This window comes from Haemaphysalis longicornis, unplaced genomic scaffold (genome assembly GCF_048455015.1).
Source record: "Haemaphysalis longicornis isolate Haplotype H1 unplaced genomic scaffold, Haemaphysalis longicornis Haplotype H1 scaffold_7, whole genome shotgun sequence".
Classification (NCBI taxonomy): domain Eukaryota; kingdom Metazoa; phylum Arthropoda; class Arachnida; order Ixodida; family Ixodidae; genus Haemaphysalis; species Haemaphysalis longicornis.
Genome location: NW_027526422.1, coordinates 163,655,151 through 163,674,506, shown reverse-complemented (window position 1 = coordinate 163,674,506; position 19,356 = coordinate 163,655,151). Strand labels below are relative to the sequence as shown.

The 19,356-nt window shown below is 46.6% G+C and overlaps 1 pseudogene; it reads left to right on the top strand.

Annotated features, from left to right (window-relative positions):
- Positions 1 to 18,291: 18,291 nt before the first annotated feature.
- On the top strand, positions 18,292 to 18,845 carry LOC144147292 (uncharacterized; annotated as a pseudogene).
- Positions 18,846 to 19,356: the final 511 nt, after the last annotated feature.

Genomic DNA, 19,356 nt, shown 5'->3' with positions numbered 1-19,356 from the left:
GCACTCACCAAACACGTGTGGGGGGATGAAGCCCTGAAAATGCGCGCAGCTACAAAGTCCCGCGTAAATGCGGCTCTCATGGTATCCGGACAGTTTATCGAACACCGTCTTATCGAAGCCGTTTTATTGAACGCCGTTATATCGAACGCCGTTATATCGAACGCCGTTTTGTGGACGGACGTTTTATCGAAGCCGTTTTTTCGAAACTGTTTTTTTCCGACTTTTTCTTGTAACAAAATTTGCAGTGCGTTTTTTAGTTTCCTCCTCGCTATGTAATTTGCCAATCTTGTCTCCGAAGCGAGCCTATTTAACAGAATTTGTAGTCTTTGTACTAGTTGGCTTTTATTTCCAGTCAGTTTTTTTTTGCGATGCGCGAAATTTGTCTCTACAATTTTGTCTCCACAATCTCCTCGTGCCTCTAGAGCCCCACTCTAATCCGAAGCACATCACAGCGCTGTGGTGTATAGACTACAATGCCTCGATATCGTACTTTCTTGTATACACCGCTTTCGTATCGACACACAATCTAATATTTCGCCGCGTATGTTCTACGTCAGTTACGCACTTCTTGGAACTCGTGAGTCCAATGTCAAAACCCTAACTGGAAAGCCACAAAAGTCTGTCCCGATTTCTGCTTTACTAATTCTTAATTGGCACTGAGTTCAGTCACTAAGAGGTTACCAAGCCTTGTCCTACTGTTCTCGATGCCTTGCTTAGAACTAACGAGAAAAAAGTTAGTTACAAAACTAGTCACCATACAACAGGTTGGTTCGTTTTTATCTCTCCCCGTATCGTTTCACCCCAGCATGTGTGAGGCTTTTAGCCCATTCTCTTTTACCTTTTTATCATGAAGCATGAAAAACACCAAAACGAGAGAAATCGTGAAGGTCTACTCAACAGAGCACCGTCACCCGATTACCTGGAAATAAAAACAAAAGTAAAATTGAGAACAATCCGCAACGAGAAAACAAAATCTAGTATGGCCCGCGCGATTAGCTGAACGAAGCACACAAAAACCAACAAAATGCGCTGTTTGGTCCGGCATGTTCCTCCAAGGCCACCAAGGAAACGCAAGGTTGGTGAATCGAAGGAGGGACGTAAGAATGCGGACGCATAACTAGAAAATTATACGATACCCTGTATTTTTTTATTTGAGCATGATCAATAGATGCTATGACGACCTTTCCTACTTGACGGGTTCGCCTATGACTAGTTGGCCGTGAGGGGTTCACTTGTGACAAGTTCTCTTAGACTCTACTACCTCTGTGTGGGCCTCACTTAATTTCACTATCGGAACCCCGCATCCTTCCCCTGTTCCATTTATATAGCAGTGATCTTTCCGAAGTTCTTGTCACGATATTTCTCCAAATACAAACAATATCACCACATGGTCCGAGTAGAAGTCGTGTGCGAACCACGTGAAAAATTGGGGAAGGACAATACTGGATCACGTATTGAACCATGGCGCTGGGCATTTGGCAACACCAAAATTAATACACCCATACTGTACAAGTAAGGAATATTTCGCCCGGGGTTGCTATAATAGTTACTACTGGGAACGAGCCCACTCCTGACAAGCCCACTCGTCACCGGAAAATACGTCATAGGCCAACTCGTCACACCGGCCTTTTGGTACAGTGCCATCTCGAGATAGGAACTCTCGTGCAAGGCGCCTTTTCGTCGCATGGATTCTATTACGCCGCGGCCGGGTGAACAAAAGCCTGGAAGCCCTGACCAGAAAATGTCGATGAAAGCTTGTCTGAGGCTGCTTTCTACAATGGTAAATTCGTTACGGCTGTTTAGGAGGGCATACGGAGGTCTGTGGGAGCAGCAGCTGTGCATAAAAAGAAGTTTTTTTTTTCTTTGGGAGGAGCGGGGGAGGGGAGAGGCCAGCGCGACCTGCATTTCTTCAAGTGGTGATCCTTACGGGTGTTGAGGTGGCGTACGTCCGTATTTTCGGGCGAATAACCTGCCCTTGCACGCAACCCGCACCCCACTTTCAGTCCGCGAATAAAAAAAAAATTCATGAATCTTGCACTATAGGCTTAAACCATAGCTGAGCAGGATGATTTTTTTCTGTTTAAACACTGACGGACTTACCACCAGGCATTGCATTAGGTTTTAAATTGTTTATTGGATTGATTGTGGGCGTTTAACGCGCCGACGCTACACAGATGATGAGGGGCGCCGTAGTGGAGGGATCCTAACTCATTTTGACCGCCTGGGGATCTTTAATGTGCGTGCGCCGAAATGTCGAACACTCGGGTGTTTTTACTTTTCGCATCCACCAGAAAAGCGGCCGCGTTGGCCGGGAATCGAATCCGCTTCATTGGGTTCAACAGCAGAACGTCATATCCACTGAATCACCGCGGCGGGTAATTGTTTGTTGACATGTTCCGCTGTCGCTTTTCACGTTGGTAGTAGTAGTCATCGTCGGAGAGCACCACCATGGCTCGCACGCAAATACCAAGATGTCACCGATCGCATTGCAAGAATCCTGGATGATCATGACAGCGGTGCCCCAGTCAACACGCTTCGGAATATTGTCCGCAACATCCGCTTCTGAACTGATGCAGTGAACAACGTCGGAACTTGGCGTTGAACACTCCTACACAACAAGACAGCGAGACAATACTGCAATATATAGTACAAATGGTACAACAGTACAAAGCGCGTGCAATAAAAATTTTTATTTCATGCACAACCTGTTGACTGTGTCATTTTAACTGCGTGCCATTTCTGGGTGACTTTTATTACAACTTTGCATGTAATTATCATTTTAATATAACTATAGGGTATGACGGCATATTCACCTAACTTCCTACGCCAAAAACTTTGAAAGAACACTCGCTCACCTACATTATTTTTAAATGGGTGACGTATATCAGGCGGAAACATCGCTTTAACCTTCCAAAACAAGCTCTTAAATCGAGTTTTCCGTGTGACGAATATTCCCGTGATACGAGAATTCCTCGTACGAAATGCCCTGTGACGATTTGGCCTATGACGAGTGGACATGTGACGAGTGGGCCTAGACCCGTCAATACTATAGTTGCAAATTCTGGAATATAAACAAGGGGGACATATATGCTTGAGTGCAATCAAGGAAGACACTTTTTTTTAAATGGGAAGAAAACAAAGGTGATCAAAAACACGGGAAAGACACGTAAACATTTAGAGGGTGTCCCAGCTATCATGCACGAATATTTAAAAGAAGAGTAATGGCGTAAGTCAAAGAAAACCTAGTGCTAATGTTAGCAGTACTGTGGAGAAGCGGGCAGCATTTTGTTCGTTAATGAGGCTTAACTAATTATTTGTAATTAATTATCCAACTCGAGAAGTACAGTCCTAGTCACTGAAGTGTCAATGATGCACTTGTAGGTACCCACGAGGAGCATCTAACTACGGTATTTTCAGCGACAAACTAATTGCGCACTCATTTATTCTGACTGATGAAGAAAACCCGGGACATACGAAAAATACCAAGTGACGGTGCTTCCGCGCGCATTGTAAAGCAGCGTCCCCAAATAAGCTGATTGAAAGCAACTGCTTCGCCTGTCACCCACCCGAAGAGAGAGCACGTCACCTTGATAATGGCATCCATGGAAGGAGCAGTAACAGGAAGATTCGCGGGGCGCGTGTGCAGATCAGGCACAAACTCGGTCGCGATTTCTTTCTTTCTTTTATTTATTTCATTCTGGCTAACTGAAAGGCAGCCTGTTTAAGGGCATTGCTTAACGATTCGCGCGCAGGCGCCGTCACGTGGTATTTTTTATATTTTCCTTGTTTTCATTATCAGTCAGAATAAACGTTTGCGCAATTATTTCGTCCCTGAAAATACTGCAGTTAGATGCCCTTCATAGATACCTACAAGTGCCTCATTGACACATTAGTGATTAGGACAGTACTTCGCGATTCAGATAAATAATTAAAAATAAATAGTCAAGCATAATGAAAAAAATGCTACCCGCTTCTCCACAGTACTGCAAACATTATGCACTAGGTTTTCTTCGACTTTCGCCATATTCTATTTTTGAATCTTTGTGCGTGATAGCTGGGACACACTGTATAGGCAGGTTTTTGTATGCAATGCACCGCAGAGACAACGTAGAATGAAGCTAACTGAGTGTTAGGTTGACGCGATGGCCAGTTAAACAAAATAAACCCCGAAAATTACCATCAAAGCCGCAAAACCAGACTTTCGATAAAACGGACGTAGGTGGTTCGATAAAACGGCATTCGATAAAACGGCGTTCGATACAACGGGCATTTGTTTGATAAAACGGCGTTCGGTAAAACGGCGTTCGATAAACGTTCGATAAAGCGGAGAGACGCAGATGGTACAGCGTTGAGCTCGCTTAGCATGAACACGGGAGCGCGTAGGCGTCGGTACTATCACAGCTGACTACCGTGGGATGCGCAAAACAGCCCGCTTGCGTGGTGTGTGTCGAGCGAGGCTATGCTTTAAGGTCGCACATCGCGTCATCGGAGCATCTCGATGTCGTCTGCAAACCTTATCTTGCTTGCAGCGGTTGAGCAATCGCCCATTGTATAAATAACTAGAAACTGGTACCCGCATGGGAAAGGTTTCTGAGGGAGCGGTTATTCCGTCATTGGCTTGATGCGATGCAATCAGTTCGTCCCATCGCAAGTCCTCAGCTTGCTTGTAGCAGACCCGATAAAAAGATGACGCTCATTTTAACAGCACGTTGTCGTCTGTAAGCGATTACCCCGGAAACGGAAAGAACGCATTAGCACAATGTTTATCAGAATTAAATTGAGAGCTTGATGCGAGATCGGGCACTACAACCTGGATTCAATTTAAGGTGAAAAGCCACCTTTGTGATGTTTATTGGGCTTTATCATACAAGGATCGAGGATTCAAGGTTCAAAGCGAGACATTATTGGACGACGACGCGCAACTTAGCAGAACACGAGCAGAGGCTCTGATTACGCGGTGCGCACGCTGAAAGAAAATTCTGAAAGCAAGAGAATAGAGGCCTGTGGTCGTCGCAAACGTACACAATTTCACTCAGCGCCCTAAAAAGGTGGCTGGAAAGTGTGATGCCGACAAAGTGTTTCCCACGCCGAAAAACTAGCACTAATGTGCTCCGCTGTGAAAAGAAAAAAAAGAACAGCCGCCGCGCTGAGAGGCATGCCACACAGTTTGTTGGTTGCAAACTTGGTGTTGCGTACGAAGTGCCTCTATCTTGTGGAAAAGGCTATATAGGGCATCGATGACAGGCTCCGATAGCCTAGTGCAGTTGAAGCGCTCGTGCGGGGGACCATTTAGCTGACCATTGCCACCGCTGCCTCGGAGTTCCACATAAAAAGAAAATTGGCGCCAATCCATGCTGCGAATGTGATTGGAAACAAAGCATCGAATGACACCCAGAACAACTGCCTATGCGACGTGAGTTGAATTCACAGACGTGGCTCTACAACGAGGGAAACCAGAAATTCTGGAAGCCGTTACCTGGAATTCGCGGGGGCGGGGTCCCGAACATCGGCGGTGTACAGCGGCGGACGCCTCCGTTGTAGCCCGGCCGTGGGTCAGCAAAAGAAAAGGGAGAGGAGCGTCTTTCTGAGAGTGAGACAGCGGAACCTAGTCATCCTAATGTGCTAGCTCGAGGCTACACCACCACGCCGCACAAGCAAAGACACCGGAACCATGCGGCATGTGAGCTTTGTGATTCCCATTTTTGCCGATTAAAACTAGTTAGTTTAGTAAGTTTTAGAATTGCGAGAAAGCTGATGTAACTTTTATAATCGCTTTTTATCAGAACCAGTTGCTCCATTCACCTTTTGTAATACCTCCTAAAACACAACAAAATTGGTATTCACCGATTTATAAAACGGTGTCCCAATCGTGGCATGCACTGCGCAAAAGGTAGCCTTTTCTAACGCTCATATGTCTGTATAATGTCCCTAAATTTTTTTTCCCGAACTGCAAACGAATCCTTAACGTATCTTAGCCGTACAAGTTAATTCCGTCGGGTTCGGGATACCAAGGAGGTGCTGTCGAACAAGTTAATCAAGCCGTGCGAAATAAGCGCGCAAGGGACGCCAAGCTGCGCCAAAAGAGGCCCAAAACAACCGTCGCTAAAGCGGGCGTCAAAGCCGTACCGCCGTCGTGCTTGCCAACGCGAAGGCAACCTCCACGCGGGGAACGCTGGGTAAATTCACCACGCCATGTACAGTGTGCCCCATGACTGAAACCCTCGGCTCCGCCTTTTCATTAGACACATTGGACGCATTAAACAAATACTCTGAATGAGTATGCCGTAGTGTTGACACGAGTAGAGACTGGGCAGCATATTTATTTTTCTAGCTTACTTTTTCAAGCAGTTTATTGAGGACTCGAGGGCGTTTTGAGGCACTGTTTCAGATCATTGGGCAACATTTCTACCGGTCTTTAAATCGCTTGGATATGTACCCCACGTCCATCATACTGATGAACTGCCATTTGTATTTCAGGTTTGTCCTGCCTTTTCTTCTTTTTTTGAAGGTATGTTCTTCAAATGTGGAGGACTGACCAACGTGTGGTAGTTTCCCTATGAAACGAGGGAGATGGAATAGTTTTTCGGATTCGCTGCCGTGTGCTTGTGTTGGGGTACCTTAGTTATAGTTGCAACAGTGACTAAAGAGCTTCCGAAATTGAGATCGTTGGGTGGCTTGATCTCGCTGTGGGCAGGTTGGTGGGGCTCTGTTTTTTTTTGTTTGCAGATATTTTTGGACTTGGAGATCCCGGTACGGTGAACTGCGCGCTAGGCAGTGAGGCGCTTCCGGCGGAGTTCTTTTGGTGCAGCTCCAGCAATGTTGCTGGGGCTTATGTGGACTGTGCACGGTTCCGAGCTGGTGACACCGCTTTGTTACTGCTGCTCATTGAAGTGGCCGCATGTGGGAAACTCCCCATGGAACCGTTCATGATAAGGTTCCGGTTTAATTATGAAATCTGAGGTGGATCAAACTTGCTCATCGACCCTCAACGTGGGACTCTGAACTCTGCGCCTTCAAATATTCTCTCCAAAGTGCACTGGGTGCATTGGCCAACAGTTCACCTGACAAATATGTCATTCCTGAGCAGCGTTAAGCTATTCCTTCTCATTAAATTATGGTAGGGAAACGAGATGACATAGCGGCAACAAAGTGGTCGAGGACAACAAAGTTACAACATGGAGAAACAACAAAAGAACAAGGCACCTGCTTCTCAATGTTACTTTCGTTGTTCCCCAAAGGGCTTCGTGCCTCCTTTAGAAGAAAGCATATTCATTCATTCTTTAGTTGTTCATTGCAAGGACGAGGAAAAGACTTAGAAGGCAATGCACACCTGGCCTTGATTGGGCGCACCAACAGGTCATGTTCCTTATATCAACCGGTCATGTACGTGCCGGAGCCTCCCTCTCCCTCTTTTCCTCCAAGTCAAAAGGTTGCGAGGAGGGTGGGTGCGCGTGTTTTTGCGAGGACGCTGTGTTTAGTCTGGTCTGAGCTTCGCATCGAGCCGGCTGTGTTCTGCTTCACTCCGCAATGGTCAAGTGTACGCCAGTGTCGTTCCCAGTCATTGGAGCAAATGTTTACGCTAATATCTTTGCAGCCAGGGAGAAGATCGCGGTCCTGGAAACGAAGCGTCGGAAGAGGCGTGGGAACCCGGGGCTTCTGCGGTGCCTGCAGGTGGACATCATTGTGCGCTGCTTCTGGCCCAGCAGCAGCCATCGCGAAGACGAGTCTTCTGACAGCCGCAGTGAGGAGAACGACGCGCCTGCCGTCACGCTGAATGATATTCAAAGACGGAAAGGTTCCGGAGGCCACGCCGACGGTATGTGCTAAACCCCACCTCTTATATTTTTAATGTATGTATTATGGTCCCTTTTTTATGCTGGTTCACGTCGGGAGTTCTGCTTTCCTGCCCTTTACGTATGGAATACACTCATATGTCGTATTCTTCTATTTGAGTGTCCATTCTTCGCTATGCTCGTGCAAGGTTTCTCTATCGTTTCCAATTCGCCTGGGAGAGGTTCGGACGTGGACAATACTTCTCCCGTCTTGCTGATATTTTCTCGACTTGTGTTCTGGACGCTAAGCAGCTTCATTTCTGACACAACTTAGCAAGCACAGTTTGCCCGCTTTGAGTCAGCCTTTTCAAATGGTTTGTATGCGAGTTTCATTCCTTTGTTATTTGACAATGTTCTCCATGCGCAGACGACCAAGGATCAACCGAGCGGCTACGCCCGCTTTGTCTACCTGATGCAGACCCTGCCGACCAAGACACTGCCGGAGGCCGTCAGAGCTGCGAGCTGAGCATTCCGGCCGGGCAACTAAAGGTGGACCACCAACCTGTGACATGCTTGCCCAGATCCCAGTTTAGACGAGTTGGAGGAGGAGCCGGCTCTGCCTCATGTTTTCGCGTTCGTGAATTACTTGAATGTCCCCCTGCAGCAAGAGTTCTTTTGTTCAACCCGTAGTTCCTAATGCGGTTCTTGTGTGCCACGCTGTCGCCGGGAGAGAACGGCCAATCTCGAGCAAGGGTACTGTAGCTTTAAGGCCACCGGCCAATCTTAAACAGAAAGAGAAATACCATTGTTCAACAAATCTTTTTCTGTTTTATCGTTTGTTTTTTACTCTTAGTTTATTATTTTATCATTGTATCAGGTAATAAGTTGTTTGAAGCGTTTGTCAAGTTTTGTTTTGAGCGTGCCTATAAAAAGTCGCCTTTGTGGTGAACCGGTGCAGCGACCTTCAGCTACTGTTTAACAAAAGTTGCCGCTGAACGAGTTGGTTTATACTTGAGGAGAAAAGAAAACGTGGCGTTAAACAGTCGTTCACGAGCACAATGCAGAATGGATACAGGCGCTCGTATCTGCCGCATGTTGTCTTCTTCGAAGTACGTTTTCTTTCTTTCTTGCGTAAGGTACAAATTTTGCGGTGGCATATTACCCACTCAGTAATACGTCTTTCGACTGCGGCTTTACCAACGTGAGGTACGATCACGAACAGCCTGCTGTTTAACCGAAGACGGCTGCCACAGTTCAGGGAGGATTTCGGCTTCCGTGTAGCTCGTAGACGTAATAATGCACAGTGAGGAAAGCAAATCCCAAAAACCGGTTAAAAATCCAACTGTCATGCCAACCTCAAGCCAAAAGCGGTGTCCTCCCGTACACCCCTACGACGACATGGCTTACCAGGCGCAGTTTCCTATCTAGTACACATACTAAAAAAACTCTATGTCCAGGCCGGCAGCGATGCGAAAAGAATGGCGGCGTCAGATTCTACTCCCTTCATGGCGGCCGCCTGGCGTTCGTTTTGTCAAAACCGGAACTGACAGGAATAAACGACGCTGTAAATGATTATTCACGCGGCGATCGACATCTAATGTGCCATTCTATGATTAGTGGGCTATTTGGCACCCATACCAGCCAAAAAAACGGAACGCGAACATATCGTGTTTGTACTCCTTTAATGGCGTAAATGACACGGGTTAAATTCACATTTTATTTTTAGGTGATATTATTTTTCTTCATTTCTTTGTCTTTGGTACAAAATTGTTTCGCAAAAGTCGCGTATCACCAGCACTGTCAGAGCTCTAAATGTGCCACCTTTGCGAGTTATCCCCAATCCTGCATGTAGGGGGCGTCGCAAACTTCGTTTTTTCTCAATAGTTACAGTGTCACTCTATTTTCCAGGGTTGGTTCTAAATGGCGTGAGAGTGGCACCTCTAAAATTGGCCATTGTTGAGGATTTTATTCTACTTCCAATTTTTGTGTTAAATTTTCTTTCGGCAAATAATCAATGTTTGATTTCTTGTAGGATTTACCGTGCCGACGCAACGCAGGTTATAAGGCGCACAATAGTGGAGGGCTCCGGAACAATGTTTACCGCTTGTGGATCGTTCGCGTGCGCCGACATGTCGTACCCACGGATTTTGGCTCTCCACCTCCATCAGAAAAGCGGCCGCCCATGACGGGAATCGAACACGCGTCCTCGTGCTCATCACAACAACGCCTTTGCCACAGCGGCGGCTAAATAATCAAGATTTACACTCATTAGAATTCGCTAACTTCGCTGATAATGCATTCATTGGAAATACAGGACGTCGCCCTGTTGGAGCTTCTGTGTACTCGGCAAAGAATGTTCATGCATATTCAACGGCAGGCGCGCTCCATGTGTTAAAATTTCCACACGAAAGTGCTCCGGGTACTGGCAATAGCTAACAGGTCACCGGACAAATAAGTAATTCCTGAACAGCGTTAAGCTCTTCCTTCTAGTTAGCCGCTTTTTCCCCGTACACCCCTTTTCACGGAATACAGTACTGGTGAAAATAAAAAAAAACATTTAATTGATTGATATTTATTGAATATATTATGGTAGGAGAAACGAAATGAGATTGCGACAACAAACAGGTTGAGAACGAGGAAGTCAGCAACAGCAGAAACGACAAAGGAACAAGACACCTGCTGCCCAAGGTCACTTTCTTTGCTCATTCCAAGGACGAAGATAACACATTTCAAGCCAATGCACACCTGGCCTTGAAAAGGGCCACCCCTTAGTCACGTTTCTTATCTCAGCCGGTCATGCACGTGCAGGAACCTCTCTCCCTCTTTTTCTCTCAGTGGAGAGGGTGCGAGCAGGGTGGGACCACGTGTCAGAGCATGGACGCTGGCTTCAGTCTGCTCTGAGCTTCGCATCGAGTAGGCTGTGTGTCGCTTCACGTCGCGCTGGTTGAGTATACGTCTGTGTCGTTCCCAGTCATGGAAGCAAATGTTTACGCTATCATCTTTGCAGCCAGGAAGAAAATCGCGGTCCTGGATAAGAGGCGTCGGAAGAGCCGTCGAAATCCGGGGCTTCTGCGTCGCCTGCAGCTGGAGAACCTGATCGTGCACTGCTTTATGTCCCGCAGCAGCCACCGCGAAGACGCGCCTTCTGACAGCAGCAGTGACGGGCCCAGTGATGAGAACGACGAGTCTGCCCTCCCGCTGAACGATATTTCAAGGCAGAAACGTCCTGGAGACCACGTAAATGGTATGTGCTAAACCCCACCTCTTCTATTCCCTTGTGTGTGTGTTAGGGTCTCTTTATATGCTCTTTAACGTCGGGTGCTCTGTTTTGCTGCCCTTTACGTATGGAAGACGCTCATACTATGTATTCTCTTTATTTGAATGACCGTCTTCACTATGGTTGTGTACAGTTTTTGGGACCTTTCCAATTAGCCTGGGAAAGTTTTGAACTTGGTGAATGCATGTACCTTCATGCTGATATTTTATCGACTTCTCTTCTGGTCGACAGGTACCTTGATGTCTAACACAATAGCTTAGCAAGCACAGTTTGCTCGCTTTTTGTTAGCCTTTCCAAATGAATCGTATACGAGTTTCATTGATTTTTTTTAACATTCTCCATGCGCAGACGACCAGGGACCATCCAAGCGGCCACGGCTGCTTTGTCCGCCTGATGCCGACCAAGACACTCCCGGAGCCCGTGAGAACTGCGAGCTGAACGTTCCGGCCACGCAACCAATGCCAGACCAGCATCCTGTCGGAGGACATGCCTGCCCAGATCCCAGTTTGGACGACTTGGGGGAGGAGCCGATCCTGCCTCCTATTTTCGCGTTCCTGGATGACTAGAACACCTGCGGGAGCAAGACTTTTTATTTTGTTCAAGTACTTGTTCCGTATGCAGTTGTTGTGCCACACACTGTAGCCGAACGACAATACTTATCTGCACCACAATGTGTCTCCGGCGACATACACACACTTAGTCCTAACAGAACTTCGTATGCATATAAAAAAAGATAAATAAATTAGGAACATCACAAGGGTGGGATGTTTGAACTGACCTCAAAGATTAACGCCAAAGACGCACAAAGAAATTTTAGCACCTTCACAACACCCCAAAAAGACGAAGTTAACAAATGTAATCGTTGTAATATTGTAAATGTAGTACACTGATCGATGGACGTGGAACAAGAGAATAGAAGTGTCCAAGAAACATTGGTTTATCTCCTCCGTCGCCTTCATATGATTCGGGCATAAGAAGCTCAAAACACAAATAAATCCAAAAAAAACGAGGAAAAATCGCCCCCTCTGTACCGCATTGTATCTGCTCCAAACTGCAAAGTTGCCAAAGTCAACCGTACATATGTTACAGTTGTGCAACAGTAAAATATTCGTTTGAAAATAAAACAATGGTTGGAGTAATTACGACAAAAACAAAGGTCGGGCCACCATACTTACACAATTATGAAAAATAAACCCCACGAAAACCAGATGCTTCTTCAAACCACCAACTTTGTTTTGCATGTATGAGCATAAAAATGCCGCATTAGGTAGGTGAGAATATTTATCGCCTCTAGGGTTGTGGGAGTACATTACTTATCTGAAAGGTTGTAATACTAGCTATAAAATGAAGAAATCTCACAGGACTATGTAGTCTTGCGGTCCGTGATGCCGGCGCTTACAACCTTAATGCCCAACGCAGGCCAGATCGCAGCCAATAAAGACTACGATGGCGGAGTCCTGCATCGGCAACGATTCTGGACAAAGGAATTACCGAGCGCTTTGACAACGGGAAACCGAACAGCAGTCAAAATGTATGCTCCGTGGAGTGTTAACTATATGATTACATGTAAACATAGTACGGAGGATGATGTCAGCTTTTGATGGGAGCAGGAAAAGTGCGGAAAAATTTGCAGCGCTCACTGATGTTTCACAATGGTCTAGGAGTACTCGTCCCAAGTGAATTCGTTGCGGCCAACTCGTCGTAGGTGAACTCGTCAAATAGGGCAGGTCGTCATTGGCCATCTCGCAATCGGGGAATTCGTAACTTAGGAAACTGTACCCTTACGCATCTCGTCACAATTTACGTTTTTGGTCTATCATATTCAAGTGACGAAAATACAGAAATTCATATAATTCTCTACATATGCGCAAAAATTCTTGTACACCACTCCTTCGATTCACCGACCTTGCATTTCCTTGGGGGTCTTGGAGGAACAGTCATTCCAGAAGGCGTATTTTGTTGGTTATTTCGTGTTTTTTTAGATCATCACGTTAGGTCACAGTATTAGACTTTGCTTGTCCATTTCCATTTTTGAAATTTTAGTTTTATTTTTAAGTAACCTAGTATTGGTAGATGTTTAGGATTGGGTTCTGAATTTGTATAATATTTTGATCTCTTTTGCCTTTATTTCTTCTGGCTAACGGTCATTGTCATCAGCACCTCATTTGGGTAACTTTAGTTTCGTGTTTTGTGTTATTACAATGATCAATAAAACACAGGTGTTTTATTCAGTTTATTCTAGTAATTCAGTTTACTAGAAAACGCTAATTACCGTATTTCTGCTTACAATCCCTTTTAAAACAGGAGATGACGATGTTGTTAGCTGTCCGAAGGCTGTGGACATCTGCTCCTAAACCCGTTTTACATATCCCAGCACACTTTGGTCATGCGGGCTCGCATGTGCTAACAACAGTGTCAACCCTCCAAACAAGGGTGTACCACTTCCTGAAACTCAAGTAACTAGTCCTTAAAACGCTGAAGGTCCATTTTTGTTATACCCGGCCATGATGCCTGAAGAACCTTCAACAGATAACCTGAAAATTAAGAAAACGGTTTCTGGGCACAAATGGTGCAATACCAAAGGAGCAAAAGGGAAAATTGGAATAAATAGTCGACCCCCCTTTCCCAAAGTTCGAAAAATTAGTTTTGCAAGGGCAAGAAACATAAGAAAGAAAAAGCGAGGCTTGTGTTAGAACCAAAGACCCACTTTCAACCAGTACCTGCCAACAAACAAAATGAGGCCAACCCACAAACTACGAAGAGGTCAACCTGCGAACAATTGTCAGGTTAACGCCACCAAACTCACTCCTTCCTCCCTCTCTTCTCGACATCCACGGAAAATGGAATTGCGAGACGAAATTCCCACAAACAAGAAGGTCGGTGCTACCACTTTCCTTAGTACGGGATCACCTAGAACCAGATGCCCGTTTGGACCAGTTCACCTCGGACCAGTTTAGCTATGAAAAGTCGGCTGAAATGAGTGGGCCCGTCCCAGTTTCACAAGCGCAACAGATGTACACTTTTGCCTAAGCTTGCTCTTACATTACGTCTGCCTTATAAATAACCCAACCCAGAAATGTTTCTCGATGTTCCGTGGAGTAAGCCAGAAAAAAGAAAACTAAATGTTATCAGACCACCACACACGGGTGCTTGGGCGCCTCATTTAAACACGGCAAAATTGTACGCAAATTGTGAATTTTGTCTACCATGGTGTTACCAAGCCTGCACCGCTTACCTGTATTTTGAGTTTTTGTGTGCAGCACGTAAAGGGACAATGAATTGATTTGTCAGCATTGTGAGATTACTTGTGTAAACTGTGGTCAGGAGACCCTAGGCAGCCATGTTTCGACGACTCTCGGTGCTTTGATTGGTTGATTGATTGTGGGGTTTAACTCGCCACTGCTACCCAGGCGATGAGGCGCGCCGTAGTGGAAGGCTCCGAATTAATTATGCGCCTCTGGATTTTAACGTGCGCCGAAATGTCGAACACATGGTCGCTCTGGCTTTTCGCCTCCATCAGAAAAGCGACCGCCGCGACCGGGAATCGAACCCGCATTCTTGGGCTCAGCAGCACAATGCCATAGTCACTGAGGCACCGCGGCGGGTCATTCTAGGGGCTGTTATGACCGGGTGGGGGACCCGACACACCCTAGCGTGGACCTCAGCTCTAATTAGCGCGTTCGTCGATATCGGCTTGTGCCACGTGTCAATCCGCATTGAATACAGCCGTTCATCAACCCTGCGGCGGCCGCACCCCTTGCGGCTGCCGCACAAGCGGAAACGAGCCGGCAAGTCCGGGCACGCGACTCCGTGAGCCACCCCGCGCGGGTGATTCTAATGAAACAGCAGAGATGACTTCGGAAGCGCGGGCCATGAAATCTGTTATCGGCGAACATCGTGAGTCAAGCCCAGATCCACGCATCGTACTTGGAAAAAGGACCCCACCGTTCCAGCGGTGCCATCGCACCCTCTCCCACGTGGTCATGTGGGCAAGTAAGCAGAACGGTTTCTCGCGATGGCGGTGCCAATATGCATGAGATTGTGGGTCTGTGATTGGACCAGCCATTTGTGAGTTGAATTCGCTGGGGGAACTGTAAGGACTTTGGCTTGAACAAAATCGCGGTGTTGCGAGCCGCCTGTTGTTGCTGTTGCTGACATATCATACAAACTTGTACTCATCGTGTAAATACGTATACAAATTTTTCTCCTTTATCAGCAAGCAACGGTCTCTTGATCGGGAACCGGCCCACTCGTCGCAACCAACTCGTCCTAGGAAAACTGGTCATAGGGAAACTGGTCAAAGAGGGCATCTCGTTCTAGGTGATCCCGTACTAGGAAAAGTGGTAGCACTGACCTTTTCGTGTGTAGGAAAAGTCATCTCACGGTTTCATTTCTGGCCGATGTCGAGGAAATGGGGAGAGAAAGTTAGTGGTGTCTAATCTTTTAATTAATCTCTGGTTAATCTCTTGAGATTCGGGGGGTCCTCTGCTTTTGTTAGTTTGCAGGGGGTCGTTGAAATGGTTTGGCGTCTAATCCTATAATTACTTCCAGGTTGATCTCTTCAGAGTTCGGGGGGTCCTCTGCTTTTGTTAGTTTGCAGGTGGTCGTTGAAATGTTTTTTTCTATTTTACACATGTTCCTCTGTCTCCTTCTCATTTCCCTTCTTGTTGGAAAAAAAATCAAATTTTTTTACTTGGTAAGAAGTTTCTTTCAGGTTTTTTTTATTTTTCTTCTCCTCGTCAAAATGTTTCTGTGGAAAGAGGGGTCGACTTTTTCTTTCTTTTGCGTTTTCTTTTCTTTTTTTTTGCGTTAGCTTTTGAAGCTTTTTGCCAGCTTGTGTGTATATATATAAATAGGGCCAAATGTGCGGACCTCCAAAGAGCATGACTTGGTCCATCGGGATGGAGCTTACTAAAACACAGCGTGGGGCTCCCATGCTTCTATACGAAGGTTATTCGTACACGCGTAGCAGAGAACTCCAAGATGCCGTCCATTGGGTCTGCAGAGACCGAAGAAATTGCAAGGCTAAAATCACCGCGGATGGAAGGATCACCGTTGTGATCAGGAAGACCGGAGAACACGCTCACGCCGCAGATCCGACTGCTATCAAGCTACTTAAAGTGCGGAATGCCATGAAGGAAAAAGCTGGTAAGTCTTCCGATCAATGCATGAGCGCGAGAAATATTGTATGAAGCGGTAAAGCAGTGTAAATGGGCATACATACTTTTAAAGTGGCGTTCGCTAAGTTGCCCTGAACCCAGTATGTGCATTGCTTTTCTGTAACTGCTTGTCTTTTCTGTCCATCAAGTTGAAGGAACTCAAGAGCCTCAGCAAATTTTGCTTGATGCGGCGGCGTCCGTAAGCAACACACAGCGTCGCAGATGCCGTGCACTAGCACGCTGCGCCGTACGATACGCAAGCAAAGGCAGGAGAGCAGAAACCCGTACTTTGTACCAGCAGCACGAGAAGATCTTATCCTTCCGGATGAGTATAAGGTAAGAATTGGGATTGAGCAATAACGTGAAAATTGCTAATCTTTTGTAATGTTTTGTGGAGCATAATCAATATTTGATTTCATATTTGCAGGTTTCCTTGAAAAAGGAATCTTTCCTCATTCACGACAGCGGAGGGGGGGATCGCAACAAAATTCTGGTATTCGCCACACAGCGAAATATTGATTTACTTGCTAGAGCTAAGGTGTGGTTTATGGACGGCACCTTCAAGGTTACACCGTCCATATTTTTTGAAGTGTATACTATTCACGTGATGTACAAGGACGCCGTGGTACCATTAGTGTACGCTCTCCTTCCGAACAAAACGGAAGAAACGTACCAAAGGTAGTAAATTTATTCTGGCTAAGCATGAAAGGGTGAACTTGTTAATGTGTGAGACTGAGATAGCCACTGGCACTTTTTTCATGTTTTTTACAATACTTTCGAATATCTTGGCTCAACCCGCGCTGGAACTGGCGTACTGCGACTTTGAGTCAGCAGCCATCATCGCCGCCGGAAACATATTCCGGCAGGTGCGAGTTCAAGGATGTTTTTTTCCATCTGTGTCAGGCAGTTTACCGCAAGCTCGGCAAGCTTGGATTTCAGACACGGTACGGGTCAGATGAAGATTTCGCCGTTCAGGTAAGCTCGTGCCAACGCCGCCTGTATAAACAGTGCCTAACGCGTGAGCGAAAAATGGCCAAACAGCCACTCTCCTGTTGCTCTCTCCTACCCTTCCCCGCTCCGTAGCCTTCCAGCGTGCATTCGTGTCCGCCAGCCAGCGCCGCTTCTCGGAAACTATGCAAAATAGTGGAAAGTTTGTGCAGCGTTTCCGAGGCGGCGCTCCTACGCCTTCTTGTTTTTCACCATGCCTGTCTGTCTTGGTCTGTCACTGATAAAACTTCCTTTGTCACGAAGCAAAATCCCTTGCGCTGCCGCAGGCTGATGCCGGCTTTGCGCGCTTATCTACTCGGATCACAGGCCCTGAAATTTTGTGAGTGGGGCATCCCCCCTATATCCCCTCCGCATTTAGGTATTGTTTTGACCCCCCTGTTCGCACTCCGCATCGGTACGCACTTCTAAAATTGAGGACTGTACTGTAGAAGCGCCCGGCGTGGCGGGATCGCAGCTGCTTATCCTTTTGTTTCCTATAATTTTCTGAAGTTTACAAGCACGTGATATTATTGAAAAGTAATCGTAGAAGTGAGCGCCTGAACAAAAAACGTGCACGCAATGTTTTCTTCTCTAAATACTCCAGAAAGAAAAATATCAGTAAAATAATGGCTGCCCCATCCGAAAATATCGTTTTTCTGTTAGCTATATGTCTACCCGACAATCAGTATGTTCTTAGACTATTTCAGTCCGCCTCCGTCTTTATATTTGGAAAAATGCAGCAAGTATGAAGCGAGCGGCACGTTGAACGAGATCCCCAGTGCGCCAGAGAACTAGCGCCCCGTCACGGCTAAGATGTAAGCGAAACGGCCCTTGAAGCCCAACAGGCAAGCTGACAGACACACGGCGTAGAAGTGGGTGCAGCGTTCGCGACTCGCGAGCAGTGACGTAAGGCGAGATGTCCGCCGGCACGCGCCACATAGCGGATCAGTGCCTGAACTAAGCGTCCCTACCCTTCCCATTGAAAAGCGCGCGACGCGTCAGGCAATGTTAATACAGGCGGCGTTGCTCGTGCATTAGCGCTGGATTTAACAAAGGCGGTGACTCATATGGCACGTGTATTCAATTCCAGGCGAGGATGCTGCCTGCCTTGGCATTTTTGCCACCGGCAGAGGTTGCAGAGGCTTTTGAAGACGTCATGACTCGTTTCATACCAGAAGCCTTGCAAACTGCGCTTCGAAGACACGTACACTGGACGTCGTCGACGCCACGGGCTGCTGTCAGCCACATTCCCGACGAGCATCTGGTCGGTCCATAGATCTGTCGTAGAAGGTCTTCCGCGCACAAACAACTCCGCCGAAGCTTGGCACCTCAGCTTCCAGGTATGTATCATCTTAATATTTAGCGACTCGCCGTTTTCGTATCTGAGTTATACCAGTTGCTATCTTTCAATGTTTTCAGGCGAATGTCAACTGCACCCGGCCGAGCATCTGGTCTTTCCTTGGATGCCTTCAGAAAGAGCAGTCCCTGCAAGAGATGAGGATCGCGCAGCTGGATGCTGGTCACCAACCGCCCGGTTTACCAGCAAAGTACCGGGCTGTCAACGCTCGCATCTTGAGGGTGCTGGAAGACCACGACAGCGCTCGACCATTTGCAACACTAGAAAGCATCGCGCAAAATGTTCGGCTCTAAAACACCGGTCGCATATATTCGCAACGTGTGTTTCGTTGTGAATAAAAACTTTTCAACGTTTTTTTCATTCCCTTCCTGACATACTAGTCCCTGGTCATTTCTTGCATGGTCTCACGTATTGCAAAAATATGCTTCCGTGTTTGAAGCACCAATTATTGGAGCTTCCCGAAGTGCTATTTTCATGTCTCGTAGCGCTGACACTGTGTGCAAAACGGGCATGCGCTTACCATGGTGAAACCTGTGGGATCGCTGGGAGCAGAGGTCTACAGCGATCGAACAACAGGCAAGCTACAGCTACACATCCTGTTTATAATGAAAGCACAAGCAGAAAAAAGGCTAATTAGCAAAGCTAATAAACGTAATTACTAGAATAGTGTACATTAAAAAGACAGAGCGGGCAAACGAAATCCAATAAAAAGTACTCACATGATTTGGCTGCACAACGAAAAAAAAAGCAATTAGGTACGGTGTCTGGTCTGTCATGTTCTTCGAAGGCCACAAACGAAATATT